General features: G+C 44.0%; 1 long non-coding RNA gene across 1 annotated transcript; it reads left to right on the top strand.

Annotated features, from left to right (window-relative positions):
- The first annotated feature begins 1735 nt into the window (after window positions 1–1735).
- Window positions 1736–8437, top strand: LOC122230615. Its single transcript, XR_006207620.1, has 3 exons — window positions 1736–1897; window positions 7923–7963; window positions 8328–8437. It is a non-coding gene; the product is annotated as an uncharacterized LOC122230615 (long non-coding RNA).
- Window positions 8438–25592: the final 17155 nt, after the last annotated feature.

Below are 25592 nucleotides of genomic sequence, written 5' to 3'. Positions count from 1 at the left end.
CTGAACTTGGAATTGAGGCATGGGGGCGGAAATGGAAACAGCTATTTTGACAGTTCTCAAACTTAAATACGGGGGGGGAGGGGGGAGGGGCAAAGTTGGGGACCCTCTCTCAGCCGCTACAGAAAATAAATAATTGTCACGGATGCAATTTTCTCCCTTTTACCCCCTTTTACCCATTTTGGGTATGTTGCATCATACCCAATTTCCTCTTCGTGCCAATATTTCAGAAGTCATTGGTGACTAAGCCACATCCTCCCTTCTAAGAGTAGTTCAAAAGGTCCCAGACAAGACCTAAGAGGAGGTCTAGGAATGGTCTGTGGTGTGTGTGTGTGTGTGTGTGTGTGTGTGTGTATAGATGTGCAGAAATGGGTGTATTTTTTCAAACCTGCTTTGCAAAGTCAAAAAGTACTCCTAATGTGCACATGTGTTGGACCGGTCCTGCCCTCTGTGGAGATGCTTCCCACCTCCCAGAGGAGCGAGGCAGGGTCTGGCCGTCAAGGTGGGGCATCTGCAACAGTGGGTGCCCATCCACCCTCTCGCTTTCACCAGAAATAAAGAACTGGAAACGCTTGAGCCCCAAATAGTATTTCACCAGGTACTGAACCCAAAGGTCTTTTACTCTCTGCTATGGAACTCAAAAGGCAGTGTGGTCACCTAGAAAGATCGTGGTTTGGGGACTTCATCACTCAGGAGTTCAAAGCCAGGTCAGCCACCTCGTAGCTGTGAAACTTTGGCAAACCCAGTCAGGGCGAATGCACACCAGCTTCCTCATTCGCAGACTGGGGACAATACCTCCTACGCCTCGTGTCGATGTGAGGCTTAACGAGTTAACCCGTAAGAAAGCTCGGCGTCTGGCCCCTGGAAGTACACGGATTCAGGTGGTTCTATTTCAAAACAGTTCTCCAAACCTTCTGTCTGGATGTCAGAGCAACACAGACAAAGGGGCATGCACTTGAGGAGGGAGGTACACTTCCCCGACAAGCTCAGTTACCTATCAGTGGCCCCTCACAGACTTCCAGAAGCCTGCTTGCCTTCCCTGAACCTGTTCTTGAACTGGCCTCACTCAGGCTTTTCCATGTTTTGGACAAAGCAGTCAACTTGGCCCGGTTGATAATTAAGATAGTCTGCACTTTTTTGCCAACATCAAGCTGTGGGATTCATCTGAGGCACTCTCCTTATGCAAACGGACAAAATGAACCATTTCCTAGCTAATTCAAGCACAAATGGAACGGAAAATTCAAAACACCTCTGCTCCCAGCTATCTGATCATTTCAGGCAAAAGGTACACTTGAGCCTGAATCACATCGAGCATAACTCCTGCTTCACTTTGCGTGGGTACAGGGGGCTCACGGCTTCCTGTGTCACTAAGGAAAGTAGGAAACGCAAAAGAGGAAAAAAGTGTGAACTCCAAAGAAGCATTTCCTCGATGCAACACTGAACTCAAAAGTCAAATGGAGCAGCGTTCCTCAGCTCTCCAGGACACAAGATTTCCATAACATTCTTTTAAGTCCCAAACGAGCTACGTTCTCCAGAAGAACAAAGGATGTTAGTGGGTCTGCAGAAGGCGGGATCCAGCAGCCCTTCCCGAGGGGCACTGGGACCCTACCCACAATGGTGCTGCCGAATGCTGCATCCTTCCTGGAAATGCGGCTTCGGGGAATGATGTCATAATGCTGCCAGTATCAACCGGGCCGTGTGACCTCCTCCCTCCCAGACCACCCTGTCCCCCTCTCTGTCTCCCAGCACGTGGAGAGCAGACGAGCCAGCTGGGGGAGGAGCGAGGGTGCCTGACAACAGGGAAGGCAAGGAGGAGTAAACCCACCCCTCAGTTGATTTTATGATTGTACTTGGGGAAAAACAAAATTGAACCCCTCGCGAGTGTTTTGACGCGTGCATGGTAAGTTCCGTTCGTTTTCCAGGGCAGGAAAAACGCAGGTCCCTCGGGTTCCCAGAAGGGCTGGTTCTGAATTGAACTCTGGGGAAACTTCCTGCAAATGCCCAGTAAACAGTTTCTCTATGGAGTCACCCAGTGGTGGTCTACACCCCTCTCCCAGGAGGTGAACGAAGAGTAATGTCTCCACTCCCCCGTGCACCAGATGTGTGGCCACAGGAACCCTAGGGCATCTACCTAAGTCTTGCTTTTCACATGTGCAAAGGGGACCATAAAGCCTGCCTCAGGGCACAGCTGCCACCCGATGATGTGGGTGGCCTTGGCCTCCAGAGGACGTTAGACGCAAGCCAGTCTTCATTTAGGGGACTTGTTTTTCCAAGATCAGCTTTATCCTTCACTTTGCTGACGTTACCCCCCACCCACCCCACCCACCCCATTCTGAAGATAATAGGCTTCCTTTTTCTGCCCCGTGATGGAAACGTGAGTGTACGGGAAATGTATAAAGAAAAAACCAAAAATCCACCCTCCTGTAATCCAAAGGATACATCAGTAAAATTTTCTTCTGGTCTTTTTTTTAACCTTTTTTTTTTTTAACATTTAGGCTCATATTACTTAGATAACTTTTATTTTCATTTCATTGTATATTATTTTATTATGACTTTTTTTGTCCTGTCGCTGGAACTTTATCTGTAATATTTGTGGCTTGTGTGTACGTGTGTGATTATAAATATAACACACACAGCCTAGAATCTAGCCATAACCTCGTTGTTTTACGAGAAGAAAAGGAGCACGTAGAATGCCCAAACCAACCCATGGCCGAGAGGAAGTTCCAGTCCCCAGCATGGGAACAATTGTAACTTTCAGATGGTGAAAACCTTTCTGGATTAAGCCAGATGGCAAGTATATTAAGGGTTACATAAACAGCAACTAGAGGAGGTCCAGGATTTGATTCTCTTTCCTGCCCGTGCTCTGGATGATGTATGAATCGGACTCAGAAGTCACTGACCCCCAGCTATAAGATGAGGGGGAATTCTTGAAGAGCCATGCAGACCCGCAGAAAGCCTGGGATGCTGTTAAAATGTAGCGCCCCTGCCGGATTCACAGCAGATACGACTTTTATGCATTTATCGAAAGGTAGAATTGTGTTTAAGAAAAACAAAAAGAAAGGAAAGAACATGACTTGACAAGGGTTAGATGTCTTTTGAATAGGGGCCTTATGAACAGCCAGTGGGAGAAAATGCTCAGACTTTGGAAAATAATAATCCCCTATAATCAAATTATTTAAAAGTAACTACTGAGAAAAGTTGGTGGATGTTTCGTTGTATTTTTCTATATACATCTTAATAGAATTTGAATCCTGGACACACATTTGAGTGAAATTTGAATCCAAAGCTTATACAAGTCTACATTCTGCTTTTTATTTCCCTATAGATCAAGCATTTTCACGTGGGAATGAAATTTCTTCCAAACTCCATTATCATGACTGTAAAATATTGCATCGTGTGCCTGGAGCAGAATTTACATCATGCTCATGGCGGTTGGACGGCTTTCCAAATGCTGCACGCTTACAAATATCTCAGTAATGAATGTCTGTGTTGAAAACTTTGCTTAGAGTTTCTTGTACTTCCAAGGAGGAGATACCTCATGGTGACTTCTGAGTAAAAGGCGTGAGTTTTGTTTTAAGGCTCTTGCCAATGGAGGTTTCAGAAAGATCCTTCCACTTACACCCCCCTGAGCAATGGCTGAGTGCATCCACATTATCACACCCTTGGCTAAAACTGGCTTAGCCATGACTGATCTTTGCCAGTGCTGTGCAAAATGCCAGTATGATTTTAATTTGCGTTTCTTTGATTTTATTTCCTTGATTTTGATTTACAGTTGCATGGGAAACACTTCATTTGCACTTGGTTATTTCCATTTGCATTTCTCCTGTGACTTGTCTTCATGTCTCTTGCTAATCTGGCTATTGGGGTTTTTATGTCTTTCTTACTGAGTCGTGAGAGTTTTCCAAATTGGATGATTGCTGACCACAAGTTGCTTCATCTCATTTGATGCAAATATAGTTTCTAATTTGTCTGCCTAACAATGTTGTTTATGGTGTTTGTGACACTCAAATATCTTTGATATTTTATTGCTATATATCTACTTTTTGGTAACTTGTAAAATTAGTTTATGCTTAGAAAAGTCTTTCCTAATATTTGACAGATATTCGCCTCTTGTTTCTCACACCATTTTTAAAATGGTTTATAGAGGGCTTAGAGAAATACCGAGTTCAGGAATTGTCGGAAGTTTAGAAACCGGAATTTCAAAAGTCGGTTGACCATTAGTCACCGAAGCAATGTTGGCAAGCTGGCTGTTGCTGATTGAATTTTAGGAGCATGGAACTGTCACCCTCAGAAGATGAGCTCATACAATGTCGTCGGTGGCTTCACTGGTTCTGTTGATCATTCTGTGGCCAAAGAATTGCCAGTCCTCTCCCCTCTGGAATTTGTAATATAGAAAATTTTTATTCTCAATATCTATCCATCTCTTTCTCTTCCACGTCTGTCTCCCTTTCTTTCCTCTCTCCTATATCACTCTTCATTTCTCTTTTGTGCTCATGTATATAATGTCTTCCATATCTATCCATCTATCCAACTTTCCTGTCAGCCTTCTGGTCAATGGATCTATATCTTACCATCTTCTAGTGACATGTGCCTCTTTACTATCTGTGAATCCGTCTTCTATATCTATCCATCCATTCATCGATTCATTATTTCATCTCTTTACACTCCCCCAATTGTCTCAAAAGGTGTCTGGAATTTTATAATATCAACTCAAGTGTGTACAGTGATGATTCCATATCTTTCTATTTCTAACCTGGTTTTCAGATGACCTTTTGCCATGTTCGGCTTTCTTGCAAATCTTATTAGTTTTCTTCTTTCAGGGCTACCTGCATCTCAATCCTGAACCTTATCCTTTTTCTCTGACCTAAAGACAAAGCATGAATTGATGGCCTTGTCCCCTACCCCACAGACTTACGTTCAGTGGTCCCTTGGTCTCCTCTGGCTATCCTTCACTGAGAGCATTCTTTACCTGTTCAGGGGTCTGATCATCTGAAAATGCCAATATTCCTGAATATTTTGGTTCAGTTTGTTTGTTATTCCCTAACACCGGACATGAAGATCACAACTTTTGAATAGGCAGTTTCTGAGATGTTTTCCGTCCCAGGCCCTTTCTATGGCTAGTCACATCACAGGTGCCACACACACCAACTTTTCACATCTGCCTTAAGCACTCTTACATTACCAGGAACTGCAGTCCTGGAACATTTAACATTTAGAGGTGATGAGAAGGGATTGTCTCTGTAAGGGATACACCTATCCAGGACATCTCAACAGGCAGTTCCTGGGGTGCCTGGGTGGCTCAGTTGGTTAAGCTTCTGACTCTTAATTTCGGCTCAGGTCACCATCTCACGGTTCATGAGTTCGAGCCCCGTGTCAGGCTTGTTTCTTTCTCTCTCAAAAATAAACATTTAAAAAAATTATTTAAAGGAATATCTTCTCAGGCAGAAAAAAGGTAGTGTGTAACACACACTGAGGCCAGCACAAATTGTGAACTTGAGAAACGGAAAACTTGAGATAAAGAGGTGCCCTTGAGACCCAAGGGCAGAGGCAGGGCCACACACAGAGATTTGTGGAGAATTCAGATTTGAATTATCATTAGCCCCTTTTAGAGAGTCTTGGTAAGCAGAGTAAGCGTGGTCTAATGGATTTTCATGTATGTTCTCTGGTCTAGACTAAGGGAGATCACATTTATAAAAATGACTCTACTTGCTGAGGAGCGAACAGACCATGAGGGGCAGGAATGGAGGCAGGGAAATGTGCTGGGGTCGTCACATGGCTCAAGAAAGTAATACAGGGCAGTTAAGATGGTGAGAAAAATCCACCAGATTTGAGATACAAATCAATGATGAGCCATTTCTTGGTGTATTTCCCATGCAATATTTGGGACATATTTATGCTTACATTTTTTGTTGTTTATCTGAAGTTAAAATTTAACTGGTGTCCTGTATTTTGATTTGCTGTATCTGAGACCCTGACATGAGACATTTCAATCATTTTAGTGGAGGAGATTTCGGTTAAGAAGACTGAGACAGAGCATTTGGTGTGGTAGGAAGAAGACGAGGTGTGATGCTTAATTTTGTGTCGGCTGGCTGGGCAATGGTACCCAGATAATAGTCAAACATTATTCCAGAAGTTTCTGTGAGGTTGGTTTTGGATGAGATTAACATGAAATTGATGAACTTTGAGTAAAGCAAATTGTTCTCTATGATGTGGGTGGGCCTCATTAAGTGAAGGCTTGAGTAGAATAAGGACTGATCCTCCTTCTTCCCTCCCCCCAGCAAGGAGTTCTGCACCAAAGGATCTTTGGACTTGACCTGCAGCATTGGCTCTTCTCTAGGCCTCCAGCCTGCCAGCCCCCCTGCAGATTCTGTACTGACCCCTTGTATAATCACATGAGCCAATTCCTTAAAGTAACTCCTCTCTCTCCCCCTCCCTCCCTTTCTCTCTTTACACACACACACACACACACACACACACACACACACACACACATTTTATTGGTTTGTTTCTCTAATAATATACCACGGGTATGTGGTATCCCAGGACCACAGAGGAGAAAGGTTTAAAGCAACAAAAAATTGACTTGGCAAAGGTGGCTTATTGGCCACTTTGACAGAAGCCATGATATAAAAGAACATGGTATCTTATCATTTTATTTGTGTTTATTTGATCACTTGTGAGATTTTTTCATAATTATTAACCATTGCTGAGTTTTTTATAACTGCAGCTTTGCAGGAATGTGGCAAGGCCTCTCTTTTCTGACCCAAATGTCTATGATTTAATTTTGGCAGATGCTTTTGGCACCCTGTTTAGCAAATAAATGTAATGCCAGGTAGCAGTCAATGCTGTGATGAAAAGCGAGATAAGCAGACACAAAGGGGACAGGCAAGGGCTGTTATTGAGGAAAGGGTGGTCTCTGGGGAGACAACATCTGAGCAGAGACCTAAATAAAGTGGATGAAAGAGAGAGGACACTATCTGGGGGAAGATCAGTGAAGCCAGAGAACAGCCGTGCAAAGGCCCTGAGGCAGGAGCATGCAGTATTCTTGCCTGGGACAGGCAGCGAATTACAATGAAAAGAGCTTAGAATTGTGGTAAATTCTTGTCCCAACCCTGCCATTAACCAGCCGCTTCAAGTGGAACAATTCCCTTCTCATCTTTCAGTGTCAGTTTCTGAATCTGAAGAACAATGGGAGTGGAGGAGTGGCTCTTAGGTCCTGGCCCGCTCTCACACCTTATAATTCTAGGGATGGAGGAGCGCTGTAATTGTCACTTTTTTCCCTCAGCAGGGTCTCATTTTCCACGATTGCAGCTTTACGTGTCAGCCTCTACTTGCCCACTATGCTTAGGCTTTCAAACGGGTAGAGAAATATTTTCTTGAGAGGTTGAACTTTGGGAAACAACGTGCTGTGATGTGGGACGCTTGGTCTGAGATGAAGAATGGAAAGGGCTGCTCTCCTCCCCACGTGCTGGAGTCTGGCACGCGTTTGTACCCATTCTGTGAAGGGCAGGGCCTGGCAAGACACTGTTTTTCCCCAGAGAAACGAGTAGACTATGAGAAAAAACCAGAGCCTTGTAATTTATGGCTCTGTGTTAACGGTGAGGGGAGTCAACACGCGAAGCCATCTCTGCCCTGATAAGAAGTTGCTTCGGAGACAGACCTTGCGTGAAGCATAGACATAACAGCGCATAGATGGAGACCCCATTCTCCTTTGTCTTTGGGCAATTAAGAGCCGGTGGAGGAAAAACAAATGTCCGAGTTCTTTTTAATGACTGCTACGCGAAATAAAAGAACACATTTGCTTTATTCTGTTGTAGAATTTGCCAACATACTGAATTTTTTCATTTTGCCCCGTCTGAAAAAATAAAGAAAATTGGCATCCAATGAAGCCTTCCCACAACTCTTTTTTGTTTGTTTGTTTTCAGGACAAAGAAGAGATTTCGGCATGGAGAATAACACAAACATGGTAAATGAATGAAAAAAAGGATTCATGTCTGCCTTATGGCCCCGGGCGGGACGGACAGAATCTTACATGGGAGGCAACGTTCTCTTACTTCCTCTGAGCTAAAAGGTGGGAAAACTCTGAAATTATCTTGCTAGAAAACCTGGATCTTCTGGCCAGGGGGAAGGAAATGACCTTTCCAGGCTTCCTCCAGTCTGTTTACAGGCCTAAGGTCAAGACGGGAAGGGCTGGTGGATTCTCAGTGTCTCCCCTGAAACTGTGGGAAGGTGTTCCAAGGATTGAAATTTGCATGCAAAGCAATAGATATTCAAACCCATGCAGCCCCCCTCCATGTAACAGAGAAGATAAAAGCTGTTTCCTTTCAAAGCTTCAGGTTAAAGATGGAAGAATCAGCCAACATGTAATCGTATAGCGGAGCACTCAGAAAGGCGAGGAGGGAAGTCAATGATATCCAAATATCAATCTGCACTTAGGAAAAAAAAATTAACCCCTGAAAAACTACTTTGAAAAACCCAAGGAATGTCTCTGTCTAAGGTTCTCAAAGGAGCGGGCAGCCCGCGGGGGGGGGGGGGGGGGGGGCGTGGGGAGTGGATTCTGACTCCAGGGAACATTTGTCGATGTCTGGAGACATTTTGGGTCATCACGGCTGGGAACGGGAGAGGTGCTGCTGGCATCCAGTGGGCAGAGGGTACCAGGGATGCTGTCGAAGGACCTATCATGGGCAGGACTGTCCCCACAACAAAGAAGATCCAGCCCCAAAGGTCAAGAGTGCCCAGGCTGCGAATTCTCGTCTAAGGATTCCATGCGGGCACTTAGACAGTTCATCTACTCAGGATGCTTCACTGGCTCCTCTTGAGAATTCCCAGGGAACTCCTACCCCAACCTCAAAGTGAAGCCCCAGGGCTTTTCCATGTTCAGCTTAGTGCTGGTAACTGCTTGGCCCAGTCTGTTAATTACGAAAGCCATACACCAAAGAAGGCCAGGGGAGGGAATAATCCCTGTCCGGGGCTAATTGATTCCCCCAAGAACCTCCTATCTGCTGTCTTTGCGGTCAAGGAGAGCCGATTTATGAGGTAGTTAAAACCTATCTGTGTCCTTCTTTGTAAATAAATTGTTTAGAGTTCTCAGATTTCTATCTAAATAGTTACAAACTTTATCAGGCCCTGCTGTAGTGTTGTTCAAAATAGGATCCTGCAATTATCACTCAATTGCCGCCTTGGAAATGAGACAGTCAGGCGCCGCTGGCACGGCCCCAGGACAGCATTCTGCTCCGAGATACCTATCAGGGAGAGTCTTCAACTTGATGCTTCCAACAGGGCACAGGACATTCTTTGTAATACACTTCTGTGTGTCCTGGGAGGGTTGACGAGATGAACTGACTGCTTTGTGTTTGTAACAGCTTCTTGAAAAGGAAGGAGCTGTGGGCTTGCCTCCCTGGCTCTGCATGTCAGCTGCAGACCACAGACAGCACCACCCCCTGCTGTCCCGCATCCTTGGAGACCATGCAGGGCCCCAGAGCTTGACGTGGTACCATTTGGTCAGCCTGGGACACTTGGCCCAACGGAGCTTTTCGTAAGGAACCATTTACTAGGTCTTCCAGTTACTTTGGTCTATTCGAGCAGGGGAAACACAGAGCTATACTTCAATTTACCATCAACATCCCTAACAATGTCAGGCCATGCCTGGCCAGTGTTTCTCTTTTATCCCATTATCACTACCAGCCGCGTTGAGGATGCGTGGGCTTCACTAAATCTCCACATCTGATCTATTTGTCATTAACAGTAGCCACTATTAAAAAACACCTAAGAGCTTGAAAATTTTGTTCCACTTATTTCTTAAGTGTACATTTTTATGGTTCTTTGTAGGATTAAGAAGAAAATTAAAATGATCTGCTGATAATCAATATTTGCATACACTTTTCTATGAATGCATTTATTTATAAGATTGATTTATACAACATACACTTTCTAAACTTGCTATTTTTGATTATACTGAAAGCAAATTTTCATATGATTCCATACCTTTTTATGATATTTTATGAATGCATAATATTCCATTGTAAGTATGTAGGTTATCAAATTTATTGAAACTATTTTGTCGACCATTGAGGCTATTTTTAATGTATCTCTAATAGAAACCTCTGCAGAGCTCAAAATGGTCCAAACACTTAAATGTGAGACCTGAAACCATAAAAATCTTAGAAGAGAGCACAGACAGTAATTTCTCCAGCATTGGACGTGGCAACATTTTTCTAGATATGTCTCTTCTGAGGCAAGGGAAATAAAAGCAAAAGTAAGCCATTGGGACTACATCAAAATAAAAAAGCTTCTGCACAGCAAAGGAAACAAGCAACAAAATTAAAAGACGATCTACTGAATGGGAGAAGATATTTGCAAATGACATCTCTGATAAAGGTTAGTATCCAAAATATATAAAGCACTTATACAACTCAATAACAAAAAAAACAAACCAATTAAAAATGGGCAGAAGACATGAACAGACATTTTTCTAAGGAAGACATCCAGATGGCCAACACACATGAAAAGATGTTCAACATCACTCATCATCAAGGAAATACAGATTGAAACCACAAGTGAGGTATCCTATTGCCTCTCACCTGTCTGAATGGCTAAAATCAAAAACACCAGAAAAGAAAATGCGGCAGAATACACATACTGCTAATTCTCCATTTCATTTACTTTTTTTTGATGCATTCATATTGTTAAATGTTAGGACTTTTGCCTTTTTTGTCAAAATGCACTAGCACACTGATAAACAATCATTTGTCAAGTGAAAAATTTCTCTGTAGATTAAATAAAGCAAATAACAGATTTTTTTTTGCAATGGAGATTTTGCTACTTAGCTGAAAGCAATGTCTTCCTAAATGCTACTCTAAAAAGTTGTACATAGTGACTTTCCCTCCCACCAAACAGAGGAAGCTCCCAGAGAAGCCTTGCCCTTCTACGGGGGTCTCTTTATGTCTTACATTAGCTCCGATTTCCCACATGGACTAGAATTCCCACAGGGTGTGCCTGTACTAGTCACTGGAGGGACCATGTAAAATACTGTTCCTGGCGTGTTTCGATCAGTTCCGTGAATTTCTTTCACGATGCCCCAGATTCCATGTTGTCTTCACGTATCAACATTCAATGTTTCCCCAAAACTTATAAACTGATACTGGCTTTCCAAGTGGGAACCTCCCCAGAAGAGATCCTCCTCCTTCCTGAGCTTTCTTTCCTCAGTTGCCTGCCCTGCCACCCTGTACAGGCAAATAACTCTTAAAGGTTTGCCCCAAGAGGAGCCACGTCAAACCAGACTCCCCCGACACCATACCCCAGCTTTTTCATTCTGAAAATTACTTGACAAAGTACAACAGCCAATGTACGTGTGATTTATTATTGCTCAGTGCCCTTTCTATTTCTAGATATTCATCAAATTCCATTCAAATATGAGGTTTAGCAATATTGTAACTAGATGGCTACAGCTTTCCAATGCATCACAAAGAAAGAGCCTCTGGGTGATGGTTGTACATAATGTGATTGAGTTATTTTGCTTGTCATTGTGTTACTTGTGCACCACAGTGAAACATATTTAGCTGCCTATTAAATATTCCTGGATGTTTCCAGTGATTGTGACAACGCAAGCCAAAACAGTTGGGATTTTAAATCATATTGGGTATGATCATTAACATGATAGCCTGTCTTGCCATTTGCAATTATGTCCTCTGAAAAGCTGTGAGTTTTCAGTACACACATTGGTTTTCCTGGGGTGTGAGTCACATAGAAGGGGAAATACTTCTTCAGTGAGCTTGCTCGCTGACATCAGAAGTGGCAGAAAACTCCACAGGTGTCTGTATCCAAGTCTCTGTACTCAATACTGGGCACCCACAGAGCGCTTCCAGCCTCTCATCCCAAGAAACCAGAAGTACCTCACAAGTAGGGAAGCAGCCGGGGCTTAGAAACAGAGATAGGGATGTGATTGTTATCGCTCATTGTATACGGATTACATCATCCTTCATGCCATCTTCCCTGGAGGGGAGAGAGGCCAACAGAAGAAGAGCCCATTACAGTAGTCAGTTTTGATCTTTCTGTTCCTCTCCTTGCGTTTTGGTTTTTTAACCTATAAAAAGTATATTTGCGGGGCACCTGGGTAACTCAGTCAGTTAAATGTCTGACTCCTGATATTGACTCAGCTCATGATCTCACCGTCGTGGGATCAAGCCCCACATCAGCCCTGGGATGAGCACGGAGCCTGGTTAAGATTCTCTCTCTCCCTCTGCCCCTTCCCTCCTCCCCCTCTGTCTCTCTCAAGGAAAAAAAAAATGTATATTTGTTAGAGAAGGGAATCAAAGTTATGAGGATTCTGGTTCAGCAATGACACCTGAATTATCCATCCACCAGCAGATTTATTGAGCACCCTGCTAACGTTTTAAGCCTCCTTGGTACCTGTGTCATAGAAGGGGTTGGAGGGTCAAAGATCTGCAGACACAACTCTTACCTTTGAAGCTATCATTGCTAAGAGATAGAGTCCACTGCGTAAGTAGATTATCAATCAATGTGGAATTGATCATCATGAAATTAAAAGAAAGGACACTCCACATAGATGTGCTTTGTATAGATGGTAGGGCATCAGACTTGACACGGACGTGAGGGTGAGTTGCCCATGGATGTAAACTCAAAAGGAAAGAAACCACCCCCAAATTATTTAATCTCCTTTTTTTTACAAAGTTACTGTCTCTTTCACTCCATAGAGTATCACAGCAAGCAGAACATTAATACAGGCAGTAGGAATGTTAACAGATTTAAAATTCAACATGTTTCATCCAGACAGTCAATATTCTTAGTATATAAAGTTAAGGGTTGCAAAAGAATTGTGCAAGCGGCCTGGGAGCTGCCGGGAACCAGGATGTGGATATTAATATAATTGTGTCTTTGGTGCATAAATACCTTTTAGAAAAAGGATGCCAGAGGGGAAAAAAAAAAAAAAAAACGAAACAAAAAACCTACCAAAATATTTTCCCAGTCCTTTCCTAACTTTAAGGAAAATCTAAATTTGGGGCCAATCCTTAGAAAATAAGCTTTTTTGTTCATTAAAATATAAATATTTGACCTCAGGTAGTGCTATGGGCTGAGTTGCGTGCCATGACATTCATATATTGGAGTCCTAACCCCCCGTAACTTAGAATGTCACTGTATTTGGAGATGGGGCTTTTTAAGAGGGGATTAAGGTAAAATGAGGCCATCGAACGGACTCTGATTCAATATGACTGATGTCCAAAGAAGAGATTAGGACACAGATACATGCAGAGGGATGACCATGTGAAGACACAGCCAGAAGGCAGTCATCTACATGCCAAGGAGAGAAGCCTCAAGGAATCAACCCTGATGACACCTTGATCTTGGATATCCAGCCTCCAGAACTGTGAGATGATTAATGTCTGTTGTTTAAACTCCTCAGTCTGCGGTGTTATGGCAGTGAACAAATACAAGTAGTGTTTCAAGAAGAAATATGGAACATCTCCAGCACAAAAAACGTCAATCTGGAGAGAAAAAATTGAACCCTGAGGTTTGGATCCACAGAAGGGTGTCTGTAATATAGGTATAGGGAAGGGACATGACCTTCCTTTGTGGGAAGTTGCCCTGATGCTCATATTAAAGAGAGGGTCCTGTGTCCTAAAAGCTGAAGGCAGACAAGGGAAAGGTTAATAAGAACGCAATAAAGCAGTAAAGTGTCTAGGTCCAAGGGCACAGTTTGCTCCATGAATCACATCCTAGGCTTAGAGTCCCAAGACGCAGATTTCTACGGCTGGGACTCAGCATGTATGCGATATGAGAGAGAAAATGAGACTTTGGAGAGCAGCACCTGGGGACATCTGCTGGGTGACTGAGCCAGGAGGCTGAAGGGATAGCAGATTTGTCATGGTGTCATCAAACATCAACTAAGGGCCTTTCCACCCCAGAAACCAAAAGGGCCAAATAGTGATCGGACCTGGAAACAAGAGAGAAGGAGCTGTCTGTGGGAAGCTGAGAGGTAGAGTTAAGTTTCAAGTGCTTTGATTCGGACTTGAGACAAGATTCTTCATGACTCCCTCCGTGGGGTCTGTGTCATTCCTCTTAGACCTACCGACCAACAGAAACAATCGTGTGACCTGGAATATATATAGTCCAAGGGCATTTTATTTAAAGTTTCTTTTCCAGCGGCCTTTTTGAAACATTAAAAATAAAATTAATATAAAAAGGGGCGCCTGGGTGGCTCAGTCGGTTAAGCATCCAACCTCGGCTCAGGTCACGAGCTCACAGTTTGCGGGTTTGAGCCCCATGTCGAGCTCTGTCCTGACAGCTCAGAGCCTGGAGCCTGCTTCGGATTCTGTGTCTCCCCCTCTCTCTGCCCCTCTCCCACTGTGCGCGCTCTCTCTCTCTCTTTCTCTCTCTCTCTCACTATCTGAGGGATACAGGTATGCTGTTTTGAAGGGGCACATGCACCCCGATGTTTATAGCAGCACTATCGACAATAGCCAAAGTATGGAAAGAGCCCAAATGCCCATAGATGGACGAATGGATAAAGAAGATGTGGTATCTATATACAATGGAGTATTACTCAGCAATCAAAAAAAATGAAATCTTGCCATTTGCAACTACGTGGATGGAACAAAAGGGTATTATGCTAAGCGAAATCAGTCAGAGAAAGACAAATATATGACTTCACTCATATGAGGACTTCAAGAGACAAAACCGATGAACATAAGGGAAGGGAAGCAAAAATAATATAAAAACTGGGAGGGGACAAAACATAAGAGACTCTTAAATATGGAGAACAAACAGTTACTGGAGGGGTTGTGGGAGGGGGGATGGGCTAAATGGGGAAGGGCATTAAGGAATCTATGCTTGAAATCATGGTTGTACTATATGCTAACTAACTTGGATGTAAATTAAAAAAAATAAATCAAATTTAAAAAATTTTTTAAACATTAAAAAATTTTTTCAAATTAAAAAAATTTTTTAAACATTAAAAAAAATTTTTAAATGAACATAAAAAAATAAAGTAAAAAAAATTAAGTGGCATTTCTGGAACAGGGAAAATAATGCAAGAAAGTGGAGGGTAGAGGGTCCTGGTCTTCAGAGACATGTCCTTTCTTGTCCTTGGGCAGGGATGGCAGAGAACCAAAGAAATCTTCCAATGGCACTGGCATGGTGACATCCTAATCCAGGCTGCTTATAGTGCTCTGTGGATGTGTGGAAGCAGGGGACAATAAAAAGTCTCCAAGAACAGGCATCTACTGAGTGTTAGATGCCCTAGAGGAAGAGAAAGGCTGGCATTTCTACAGAACCTTCCCTGAGTCCCTAGCTCTCCCACCTAGCATCCAGTAGAACATAGCACAACACGACGGCCCTTGAGAAGCAGCATTTGGTGACGAAGCAAAATGACAAGAGTCTACTGTGACATTGGGAAAGGATCTCTCCCAGTGGGCATGGTGCGAAGGACAGGGGAGGTGCCGGGAAGCAGTCTTGGGGACATCATATTCTTTCCTGTATCAAAACATCCTACCTTCGCTTTTTGGAGGGTAATAAAAATGCAACCAAGGGCTCAAAGGAAAACACCTCTCTCTTTTAAAATCCAAGAACTGCTCATGTCTGAGGGTTGGGGAGATTATAATCACATCACTTTCTCCACATTTCATTTGATAACAGATTTGGCGTGATCCTAGAGAAGCCCAATCTTTTGAGTCATATAGACCTTTAGACACGCAAGGCAGGCAGGAACCACGTGAGTCCCCATCCCAGCCTGTTCAAAGCATCAAGCCCTTTATTCTATGCTAAGACTGGACCAGTGCTATGAGCTTACGCATTTGCTCCAAAACATTCATTCCTTATGGTTTTGCAAATTCCTTGCCTATGAATGCTCATGTCCAAAATGCCACTTTCTTTTTCAGTGCTTCAGGAGCAGTTAGAAGGATAAGGTATTAACCAGTGTGGAGAGAGAGAGAGAGAGAGAGAGAGATCTCTCACACATATGGAGAGAGAGAGAGATCTATCTATCTCTATATGTATATATATCTTATATAGAGAGAGAGAGAGACAGAGAGACAGAGACAGAGAGACAGAAAGAGGGAAAGAGAGAGGGAGAGAAGCAGAGAGAGAAAGAGAGACAGAGAGAGGGGAAAAGACAGAGAGGAGATTGGGAGAGAAGGAGAGAAACAGAGAGTGAAAGAGATCTCTATCTCTATATATACATCTATCTCTATAGAGAGAGAGGGAGAGATAGAGACAGAGAGACAGAGCTAAAGAGACAAACAGAGAGACAGAGAGGGACAGAGACAGACGGAGAGGGAAAAAGAAAAAGAGAGAGAGAGAGGTCTGGAGCTCGGGCTCTAATTTGAGGCAGGAGCAGGGACCTTGAGGCTGCCGCTCTGGTCCTCTTGTTCGGGTTGAGTGCCTCCTGTCAGGATGTGCAGGCTGCTGTCCCCCTGGAGGGCAGCGAGCTCTGCTCAGGACGCAGCCCGTCATCTCATCCTCCCACTTGGGCTCATTTACCGAGAGCATCTCGAAAAGCCAGTCATGGGGAAAGGGGAAACGCAGAGTGACAACCCCAACACGCAGAAAGTTCTCTGCCGCCCCCGGCTTGTCAGCTTCACAAACAAGGCGGGGGGAAACACACTTTTTCCTGCGGGTTAACAGGAAGCGCCGCTCAGCGGAGAGGGGCTGCGGGTCTGCACTGCGAGAGAGAGAGAGAGAGAGAGAGAGAGAGAGAGAGAGAGAGAAAGAGAGAGAGAGAGAGAGAGAGAGAGAGAGAGAGAGAGAGAGAGGCTCTCCTGCAGGTGCAGGCGATGTGGGTTAAGTGGGTCTCCAGGGGTCCCCTGCTCCCAGCAAAGGCCAGACCACAACAATCAGCGGGTTAGTTATTTACCATAACTGTATACAAAACCACAAGCATCCAGAGTTCCCTCAGATACGTCCGAGACATTGTATATCTCTTTATTAAAGCCTGTCAGGGTTGGTACTGCGCAGCTCGCCTTGAATCCCAGCTAAACCCCGGGCTGCCTGAGTGAAGAACCAAAGCAGTCTGTCACACAAAACACCCACAAACCAACAGGAGCCAGCATTTTCCTCTCCAGGCCACCTCTCCTTTCACTTTTTTTTTTTTTAAGTTTATTTACTTAGAGAGAGAGAGAGAGAGCGCCTGGGAGGGGTAGAGAGAGCGCGCGCGAGAAAATCCCAAGCAGGCTCCACACCACCAGGGCAGAGCCAACCTCACAAACCATGAGATCATGACCTGAGCCAAAATCTAGAGTCGGACACTTCATCGACTGAGCCACCCAGGCGCCCGCCTTTCACTTTTACTTAGAATTGATTTTTAAGTACACTTGAGTATTCAAGCTTAAAGCGATAGATGGCTGCAAGATATCTTAATCATTCATAAAAAGAGTATTAGGGGTGTGTGTGACTTCTCCGGTCTCCTTCACGTTCACGAACACAGCATGCGTCGCGGTGATCCATCACTATTAATGACGGCAAAGGCGGAACTTAGAGGTTCGCTTCTTCCATCCTTTCTAGGCCTTTGGACTAAGATCATGCGTCGTGGCTCTTCTTACTGATTTACTTATTTTCATTTTGCCCTGTTCCCCAATATTTTGCCTTTTCAAAGCAATTATGCATTCTATCACCTGGATGTCGTTTCAAGTTCTAATGCCCACTGGCCAAGAAAACGAGCCAATCCATGGAATTTCAAGCTTTCAACCAGACATTTTCTACAAGACAAGTCAGATGGAGAAGTCAGTAGTGACCAAGGCAGTGATGACCGGAAGGATGGAGGGGGTTCGCTTCCTATTCTAAATAACTGTCCAACTTGAAATTTGACTGTGGGCCAACCACCCTGTCCAGGTTTGTGCAGGATTTTCCCGGTTCTAGTACTAAAAGTCTCCTGTCCCAAGAACACCCTCAGTCCTGGGCAAGGCAGCTGCCCACCCTACTATGCCAGATTCATTCTTTGGCTCAAGTACACGCTTTTAAGATATCAACAGTAAGGGGCGCCTGGGTGGCTCAGTCAGTTACGCGTCCGACTCTTGGTTTCAGCTCAGGTCGTGATCTCACGGTTCGTGAGTTTGAGCCCCGCGTCCGGCTCGGCACGGAAAGCAGCACAGAGCCTGTTTACGATTCTCTGTCTCCACCTCTCTCTGTGCCCCTTCCCTCTCACTCTCAAAAAAAAAAAAAACAACAAATAAGCTTTTAAAAAAGATACCAAGAGTAAGATGTAAGACAATCAACCGTGAACTATGGCATGAATTAGGTGGAGTGACTGCCCGCTGGGAGAAGACCAGAGAGCCCAGGCCAAGGGTAAGCTGGACATCTACGTGTCGCTGCCTCTGTGAGTTGGAGTAGCTGGAAGCCGTCTCTGCAGCTGCTACTTCGAGCTGTAGGAATGTCTGTCTCCTGGCCACCTTCTTTGGGGCTTTCCCTCCCCTGGAGTGCTCACAGTCTGGTTCAAGAGCAGGACTCTCCCTCCAAAGAAACTGGCAAGACAAAAATGGCCAAGCTGCACTCGACGAAGGTGGAGACTGCCCGGAGAAGAGCACAACTCTGTTCTGTCCCCACCTGCCCTGCTGGGCCCCTGAGCTCCCCCTCTGAGCAGTAAAACGAGGGGAATCTCTGTAGAAACTAGATCATACAGATCATGTGCACAACCCCCCCGGACATCAGGACATCTGAATGCCCTTTGGCCACCCTCCACCCCCGGATCATGATGCCTTTGTCCCCTGAGTAAGGAAAGCAGAATGCGTACTCTACGCATTTCCATTCACTTCCTTGACATCTTTCAGACAAAGGTAGAAAAATGAAAAGGAAAGACGTGAGAATAACAGAAGAAATGAGAGAAGTTCTGTCTACATATAAAAAAAAAAAAAAGACATGTCTTCGGGGCGCCTGGGTGGCTCAGTCGGTTGAGCATCCGGCTTCAGCTCAGGTCATGATCTCACGGTCTGTGAGTTCGAGCCCCGCATCGGGCTCCGTGCTGACAGCTCAGAGCCTGGAGCCTGTTTCGGATTCTGTGTCTCCCTCTCTCTCTGACCCTCCCCCATTCATGCTCTGTCTCTCTCTGTCTCAAAAATAAACGTTAAAAAATTTTTTTTTAAAAAAGACACGTCTTGAGATTTCTGTTGGAGGGAAACCCTTTGCCCTGATTCTTAGTTGTATACAAAAATACAATTTATGAATTGCCCCTGCTTGCTGAATTTCTCAAGTAGATCAGTGATGAGGAACTTCTGAGATACAGGCTCAGTGCTCCTGGCATGTTTATCAGTCATCCACGTCTTGATTTTGGCTCAGGTCATGATGTCAAGGTTCATGAGACTGACCCCTGCATCAGGCTTTGTACTGACAGAGTGGATCCTGCTTCGGATTCTCTCTCTCCCTCTCACTCTCACTCTGCCCCTCCTCTCTCTCCACTCCCCCCCCCCCAAAAGAAATAAACTTAAAAAAAGATAACAAAATAATTTTTAAAAATCTCTAAACTTTCTTTAAAAAGTTTAGAAGTTGAAAACTGTCCAATCCTTAGCCCTGGAATTGTATAAAGAGGGTTTAGAAAGAAATCAGAAAGTCTGAGTAATGTAAGAAGGTGCAAAAAGAGACCACATAATCCATGTGAAGGTCTTATGTTTGAAAAGGACTTTGGAGAGGGACCATCCTCCTCTCACTGGGTAAAACATCAGAGCCCCAGAGAGATGAAGAGGACTTACCCAGGGTCACACAGGTAAAAAGGAGCCCAGCCATGCCAGAAACGTTGGTTATTCCTAATCAGCTCCTTCTACAACATGGCGTTGCCTACATATTTAGACCCTGAATTCGAAATTCTAGAACGTGTCACCTAAGTCAAAATGTGAAAAGGGAGAACACATTTCTAATAATTTATCATAATTCCATTCCAATAAAGAATTCATAAACACCTCTCGTGCTGGTCAGCTTCCCTCTGTAACCAGCTCAGGCTGCTGCCACTTCTTGCCCACCTGCTCACCAAGATTCCTGATGCTACTCAACACCAACCCAACACCCAGCCTTCCAATCAGTCCTGCAAGTATGATCTTAGTTTATGCACATCTGACCTCTTCCCAGTGATCCTTCTCAAAACCCTGGTCTCCTTGTCTCTAGGATAAAGACCCAAACATGAAGACCTAAAAGGGCCTGGAAAGCCTGGCCCCACCTCAACTGTCCACCTTCCTCTTCTCTCGTGCTAACTTGCCTTCAGCTATGGCCCCAACAAATCCCCCTTATAAGCCCTTCCCTTCCCTTAGAATTAGGTAGTTATCACTTCCTGGGAGACTCCTCCACAACTGCTGCTCTACCAGGCCCATACCTTGGCCTCACCCAGTTCTAATGCTACGTTACTCATGTGGTCTGTCCTGTAAGTCACATTCATCTCCCTTGTCAGATCCCATGAGGACAGGGTCACATCTGTGTTCGCTCACAGTACCTGGCATATATTAAGCCCTCAATAAATATCTGCTTGGTATACAAATATATGAGTGGTTTCTTTCTAGTTATTTCTGTTTCGCTATTTGTATTTTGTAGCTTATCAAGGACAAGTCTTTTGTGTTTATTAGGATTTTATGAATAGGAACTCTCAGTACTTATTTAAATATTGACTATCAACCGAGATGAAAATACAGAAGATGTGCTAACGACATTTTTCAGGTGAAAAAAAAAAAGTTGAGGGAGACATCTGGGTAGCAGAATCACGACTGTAGAAGTCCACAGCAGACTGGAATGACTGAATAAATGTAAGGTCTTAGAGTGGATTTCAAGCAGTCAAGTCCACAGCGTGCACTTGTCCGGTTCTAAAGTCCCAAAGGTAGGCAGGGTCCCTGAATTCAAAAAGCTCGCAGCTGGTAGAAATATCAAATGCGGGCATGACCTCATCACAGAACACCATGTGTTCACATCCGCTGTGAAATTACAAGGTCTCTTCAATGGCGCCCTTTTCCCAGGAGAAGACCTGATGATTATGGAGCCACCAGACTTAAGACAATAAATGATGACTTCAGTCCCAGTTCTTGCCCTTGAACAAAACATTTTTTTTTAATTGCTATGGGTTATTTAGGAACTTTTAAAAGTGATTCAGTGAAACATTTTATCTCCACATGTGATGACTTCACAAAGAATAACACTACATATACACATCTCTCTTGTGAGCACACTTTTCCCCACAACTAGCTTTACAAGTCTCAGGTCTTTGCTTACCCTAACTGGGGCCTGGCTACCCCTCTCACCGGACAGTCATCAGCATGCCATCTAGTTACTTCCTGGCAGACTTCTCCAGAATTGATGACTTCTCCAGCTACCCATTTAGACACATCTTAGCCCACATCACACCAAGCCACCATTAATGTACCCAACTGTCATCTTGATCGATGAAAATACAAAACCAAAAAAAGACAAACTTTTAAAAAGAGATTATTAATCTCTAATATAAGCAGTAATATAATGCCTGCCTAAAATGCCATCTTTGTTTGAGTTCATTAATGTAGCCTCTACTTGGCTGGAGTGAACAGGAGTTTCCAAAGCTGTGCTTTGAACGGTATCATGAACGTTGTTGTAACTTAAGTTTGGGCAGCCCACATCCCTGCAGAAAAAAAAAAAAAAAAGTCCATTTATAGAGATTCTTGCATATTTAATCCTGATCAGGCTCCAAGGTGAAAGAGTTTTGCTCATGCTGCTCTTTCCTTATTATAGATATTCCTCATGGGCTTGAACATGGCTAATTTTCTTTCCTCTATATCTGTCAATTTGAATAAAATAGGCAAAACCCACCTTGCAAAAAAAAAAATGATACTAGAAATAGAATCAGATTAGGAAGTTCTGTGATAAATTTATTTAAAACATTAAAAATTGTGTTCCAACTTTCAATACATGGTCTCCCCAGGTAAAGTGGAGGCGATTTGATACGGTGCCGTTAGACTGGCAAAAGGGAGATTGTTTGGCAAATGGTCGAGGAGCAGAAGATAGTGTCTTAAAACTCTCTGAAAACAGCAGAAAATATAAGGAAAACCAAACCCAAAACTGTGTTGTGGAACTATCTTGGTGTTCATATTGCTTATATATATTTATATAGACACATACACACACACACACACACACACACACACACACACACACACACACAGTGCCTTCATTATTCAGAATTACGTCTCTTCTCTTCCAATGCCATCCAATTAGATTTCCCTCCTGACAGAAGTTGGTTCCATGTAATAAATTTGTTAAATTCTGTCAACACTCACAAGACAGGACTTGCAAAATCTCACTGAGTACTCCCATTACACCTCGTCCGTTCTCAAGCAGAAAAGAGGACGTCGGCAAAAATGAGAAGACAAAGATCCTCCCCATCAGAAAAAAAAAAAAAAAAGTAGGTGTTTGAAGAGTCAGAAAGATTAATATTTCCTCCTGTTTTGTGGATCAGCTCACACCCTTGGGGCCTCATTTTCAAACTGGCTAAAAAGAAAAGGATGAAAGGAGCTCACAAACGTGCAGCATAATTAGTCTGGATATACTGCAGCGAGACATTAAAGGTCAATAATTATTGTCGGTGGAGAGTCCCTTGTTAGATATCAAAGCACAGAGGCTACGTGCATGGCCCGGGGTACCTCACAACAGCCACGGGCTCGGGGCGCAGGAGACAGGAGGCATCAGCACCTCGGCTGGTTGCTTCCTGCCAGTGGCCTTTAATGCTCCGTTGAAAATGAACTTCTTTTCGTTTTTTGTGACGGGATTGATTGCTTCCGGCCCAAGATGTGCATCAAAGCCACTGATACTTCTCAGTGAGTTCTAGATTTGAACTTTGAACTGCAGACTGAAAGTCTGAACTTGATCCAATGAGTTTGTCCTTCCCCTCCTCCCTGGGTCCCCTGTGGGTTCCTCCACCCCCAAGACGTCGACCACTCTGCATTACCTCGCCTCTGTCGGATATGCCCGCATCTCAACTGCCACCTGGATCCTGCTTTCTAGATCCACTTTCTAGAAAGTGGTTCTTGGTGGGGGGAGCAAGAACATATTTTTCTTCTTTATGGCTAGAGCAGGGATGTGCACACAGTATATAAACTCATATACAGTACATTAACATTTCGTGGAGATGTGCTGTGGCCTCAATGTTTGTGCCCCCCCCCCAATTCATCTGTTGAAATCCTAACCCCCAAATGTGGTAAGTATTACGAGGTGGGCCTTTGGGGGGTGATTAGGCTGTGAGGGTGGAGCTCCCATGAATGGAATTAGTGCCCTTATAAAAGAGACCCCAGAGAGCTCCCTGGCCCTCCCACCGTGTGAGAACATAATCGGAAGACAGCCGTCTATGAACTACAAACAGGTCCCTCATGGACCATGTTGGCACCTTGATCTTGGACTTCCAGCCTCCATAACTATAAGTAATAAATGTCTGCTGTCTATAAACCGCCCAGTCTGTGGTGTTTTATTATAGCAGCCAGATGGACTAAGACCAGGGGCGAGATTAGTTCAACAAAAATGTGTGAAAATTCTCCTCAGAGGTACAATAAAAAAAAAAAAAAAGAAAAAAAAACAGTGAAACATGGGCCTGGACTAAAAGCTCACGGAGAAAGGGAAGCTTGCCTTTTCTTTAATATTTAAGAAAAATGAGGTAACTTAATTAAATAAAATTTGGAAAAGGAAGGAAAGAGGGCACGCCTCATCATAACCATTCCAGAATTGTTTTCCAACCTTGGTAATCTGCGCACATTTTGCATGGTAATGAGCACCAAACACACAGCCCACGCGCATTTTTCCTTTCTAATTTGCATGTTTATCTTTCTCATCTAAGGATTTTCTTGCCACAACACAGTCTCCATAATTCCTGTACAAGAACGATCCGTCTAGGCAAGGAGTAATTCAGTTTCCTTCTCTGAACCTACCTGAGGCCAAGCAAATTCCAAGCAGGGCGCAGAGGCCTCTCAAGATAGCATGATTCTCAAACAGGAGTGTTTGTAGGTCCTTTAAGACGGTAAACGGGCAGTAGATGTGAAGGGCTAAACCTTTCAAGGACAGCCTCTGGCTGCTGACCAACACTAGACCCCAGAGAAGGGCCACAGAAGAGCAGGGCCATGCCTCAACTGGGACTTTGGGGTGCAGACAGTGCCCCAAGAGTCTCCTCCCACATGGTCCGGCATAAGACCCTTCTCCTGAAGTTTCTGTTCTGAGGGAACAGCTCTCAGATTCACATTGAACAATTTATAAACCTCTGACCCTTCACTTTTTACACTCTTTTGTTTTGTTCAACTGGTTTTTGCCCAAGAAGCCCCCTGACCTCCTGCAGGTTTGCTCGGCATGAACCTTAACCCCATCTTACTAAATACATTGCACTTGGCTATGCAGTAAAGCCTTGGATTGCGAGTAACTTGTTCTATGAATGTTCCACAAGATGAGCACACATTTCTAATAAATTTTAACTTGGTAAACAAGCGATATCTTGTAATACGAGTAGTACGTGACGTCCAACATCACATGATCACAACTGAGCCGATGGTTCTTGAAATTCGCTCTGATACACATGTGCTTTGGATGACAAGCATGTTTCCAGAACAGATTCTACTCGCAAACCAAGACTTTACTGTAATTATAAATGACTGCTCTATGTTTGAGTAAGACTGCTTGGAAATTTATTTTCTTTTTTTAATGCTTATTTATTTATTTTGAGAGAGAGAGAGAGAGAGAGAGAGAGAGAGCACATACACGAGTGAGCATGGGAGGGACAGAAAAGAGAAGGAGAGAAAAAATCCCAAGCGGTCAGCACAGAGCCCACCTAGGGGCTCGAACCCACAAACTACGAGATTGTGACCTGAGCCGAAATCAAGAGGCAGACACTTAACCGAATGAGCCACCCAGACACCCCAAGACTTCTCAGAACTTTTGGAAACACATAGTCTGACAAACAGCAGACACCCATTTAGGACATAAACAGTACAAGGCACAAGGTGAGGCTACAGAAGGATGAAACCCACTCATTCCCATTTCAAGGAGCTTGACTGGAAATTATTTAACCATCTCCCATTTTCCTACTGTTCAATACTTGCATCGTGTCCAATTTTATACAAATTATTAGCAGCATCGCAATAAACACAGCTGGACATGAAGAGCTTTGCTATTTCCCATGATGAAATTCTCAGTGAGCTATGACTTGAGGTGGCTATTTATGTGGCTTCTCACGGCCATGGCTGACTGCTGGATTATATATTCATCTTCGTGTCTTTCAAAGTAGCTCATTTACCTCTTTGTCACGGTCAGGGACCAAAACACAGAGTTTTCAAAGGACGCGAGTATTGGTGGATGTGCTGAAGAGAGGCTTGCTAGTGTTGATGTCACAATTTTTCTGTTTGTGTTGTCTAAGGTTGATATTATAATACATAGTCATTATCAGGAAATAGGGAGTATCGTCTGAAGCCTGTGCCCTTTGCTCACTCCCTGGGATAGCTGAGACGTTGGTTTCTGTTTGAGGCAGTAACAGGGGTTCTAAGATTAGGGGACTGCTTTTGGTTTGAAGGACCTTCCAAAGACCCAAACCATTTTGGGTTTATCCTGAAAGTTTAGATCCTTTCTGATCCCCCGGACGTGGGTTGGCAGGCTCAAGGTCAGCCTGGGAACCTCTG

This window comes from Panthera tigris, chromosome C2 (assembly GCF_018350195.1).
Source record: "Panthera tigris isolate Pti1 chromosome C2, P.tigris_Pti1_mat1.1, whole genome shotgun sequence".
Lineage (NCBI taxonomy): Eukaryota > Metazoa > Chordata > Mammalia > Carnivora > Felidae > Panthera > Panthera tigris.
Note: the sequence above shows the minus strand (reverse complement) of the source record. Positions and strands in the feature narration are given on the sequence as shown.